The 2,919-nt window shown below is 35.4% G+C and overlaps 1 non-coding gene across 1 annotated transcript; it reads left to right on the forward strand.

Annotated features, from left to right (window-relative positions):
• The first annotated feature begins 1,288 nt into the window (after positions 1-1,288).
• Positions 1,289-1,373, forward strand: TRNAM-CAU (transfer RNA methionine (anticodon CAU)). The gene is given in 2 exon segments: positions 1,289-1,326; positions 1,338-1,373. It is a non-coding gene; the product is annotated as a tRNA-Met (tRNA).
• The last annotated feature ends 1,546 nt before the right edge of the window (positions 1,374-2,919 follow it).

Consider the following 2,919-nt stretch of genomic DNA (forward strand, 5'->3'; position numbering starts at 1 on the left):
TATTATTATTAACATTCTTAGAAAAGTAGACATAAGACTTGTGGAAGCTAATTCTTTGTCACGAGCTCTCGTAAAAACTGTGTAAGATCTCCTTAATCGTTCGCACTTGTTCACTAGAAGCTTTAGCAAAGAGAACCAAATCGTCTGCAAAACAAAGATGAGATATTTTAGGCCCATTTTTAGAAATAATTATTGGCTCCCATTTTTATCAGCAACTACTTTATTAATAAGGTGGGATAACCGCTCAATACACAGAACAAACAGATAAGGTGAGAGGGGATCTCCCTGTCTAATCCTTCTGGTTGGGGGGGGGGGGGGGAGAATGTTTCAGAGGATGATCCATTCCAAAGGAGATTCATGGTAGGGGTAGAAATGCAGTGGGCAATGACATTAATGATTCCTTCTGGGATACCGACGCCTTTTAGAGTATCCACCACAAAATTTCAGTTTAACCTGTCGTAGGCCTTCTTTAGGTCGATCTTTATAGCTATGATTCCTTTTCCTTGATTTCTATTACGCATGGTGTGAACCATCTTCTGTACCACTAGAATATTGTTTGCACTTATCCTACCAGGAATAAAACAAGATTTAGTGTTAGAAATAAGCACAGGCATATAATTTTTAAGTCTAGAGGCAATAATTTTAGTGACCACTTTATAGCAAACATTACATAAACTGATAGGTCTAAAATGACTAAAATTTTTAGGTACTGAAATTTTAGAAATGATTGTAATAAGAGTCTTGTTAACTTCATTAATATTTTTGGGTTGCTGAAAAATAGACTTCACCCAATTTGTGAGGGATTCAGCAACAATATTCCAGGACTGCAAGTCACAAAGACATTTATTAATAGAAGAAATAGCTTTGTTTTTTTGGGTTTGTAATACAATAAGAGATCAACTAATTGCTATTTTTTTATGGGTGATTAAGGGGGCTAAGCCCAAAGAAAAAAAAAAGGACAAAATTAAAAGGGGTACCCTTGTGGCAAAAACAAAAAAAGGGGTACCTTAAAGGTTGAAGAAATACTTTTAAACTTTTACTTGAAATAACAAATCCATTTTCTAATACCAACCAAAAAAAAAAAAACACACATACATTTTCACATCCCAAAAATAAGAAACAAATATGTATCTTTGTATTAAAGGAAAGGTCTAAAGGTGAGTTTTTGGGTGAACTTGCTTGTTCCATTGAATTGTCAAAGTAAAATTTTCACACATGCATACAACTTATGCAGATAAAAGAAAAATGCAACAAGTTAGAATATAAAACTTTGAAAATTACCTACAAAGGGGTGGTGGCGCAGTTGGCTAGCGCGTAGGTCTCATAGCTTTAGAGTTATCCTGAGGTCGAGAGTTCGAGCCTCTCTCACCCCACATATTTGTTTGCAATAAATATATATTTTTTAGGATATAAACACTTCGCATATTCAATTAAACATTGACAAATATATTTATAAATATTTATCAATTTAGTTGCTTTTTCCAATTGGAGAAAGGGTTTATATAGTTATGATTTGGAATCAAATTGATAAATTTTTATAGATATATTTAATAGACATATCATATGTTTTATTCCAGGACTGTTGGAAAAATTTTGCAGGAATACCATCACTCCCCGGAGCCTTCCAGCTTTCCATATAAAAAATGGCAGCTTTAACTTCCTCTTGGGAGACCTCTTTTGAAATATTATCATAATTCCTGCTAACAAGCTTTGGAAAACAGCCAGACAAGGGAAAAGGATTGTAGTTTGAATCCATAGAGTATAAGGTCTTGAAAAAATCAACCCCCCATCTCTTTAACTGCTTAACATCATCAATCCATTCTATTGAATCATTCTTAAGGGTTGTTATCCTATTTTTTTTCTTCTACCATTTGCTTTATGATGGAAGTATCTTGTATTTTTATCACTAAACTTGATGTTGTTACTCCTTCATAGCTGTTGCCAATAGACTTTCTCTTGCACTGCAATGCCTTTATATTCCTGCCAAAGCTGCTTTTGGAGCTTATCAAGGAAAGGATTCGGGTTGAAGGAACTGTTGGTGATTCCCTCCAATCTTGATAGGATTCTTTGTTTTTTCTTGAAAATATAGCCAAAGACTTTTTTATTCCAAGTTTTAGCTTCCTACATGAAATTGGCAATATTCATCGTGAAGCTATTTCTGTTGTCCCAACTTCTTTTAACAAGGTTATTATAGTCCTCATGAAGGACCCACGGAGCAAGGAACCGACACGGTTTGTAGCCCTCATCTAAAGTAGCCATCTGAAAATTAAGCAAAATAGGGAGGTGGTCAAATTTAAGTTTAGGCAAATGTTTAACCCCAACTTCTTTGAAACGGTTAGTAAAACAAAGGTTGCTAAGAAAACGATCGAGTCTTTTCTTAATATTATTCCTTTGCCGAGTAAAAGGGGACCCTGAAAAAACTAAATCATTTAGTTCACACTTATTAATACAGTTTAAAAAACTACTAGTATCTACAAATAGGTTGGACGAACTCCTTGAGTCGTCCAGAGTAAGAGTTTAGTTGAAGTCTCCCAGTAAACACCAAGATCCAGTTAAATTTTCTGCAATGTCTTCAATAATCTCCCAAAGTGCTCTCCTATTCGCTACTTGGGGGCTTCCGTATATGGAAGTGAAAAACCAAGGGGCCTCATCTCGCCATTGGACTTTTAGGTGGACCAGTTGTTTATGAACCAAAATTGGTTTTAGCCTTCCAAAGAGCCGATTTCCATGAACACCATATTCCTCCTGAGAAGCCTTCAGCCTCACTCACACCAAGCATCAAAACCAAGCCTTTTGATGACATTCTGAGCCTTCCTGCCAGATATGTGAGTCTCCAAAAGGATGTAAAAACTAGATTTGTATCTAAAATTTAAATTTGAGAAGATAGTATGAAACCCTTTTGTCGAGGCTCCTCTACAA

The sequence above is a fragment of the Arachis stenosperma genome, chromosome 2 (genome assembly GCF_014773155.1).
Source record: "Arachis stenosperma cultivar V10309 chromosome 2, arast.V10309.gnm1.PFL2, whole genome shotgun sequence".
Classification (NCBI taxonomy): domain Eukaryota; kingdom Viridiplantae; phylum Streptophyta; class Magnoliopsida; order Fabales; family Fabaceae; genus Arachis; species Arachis stenosperma.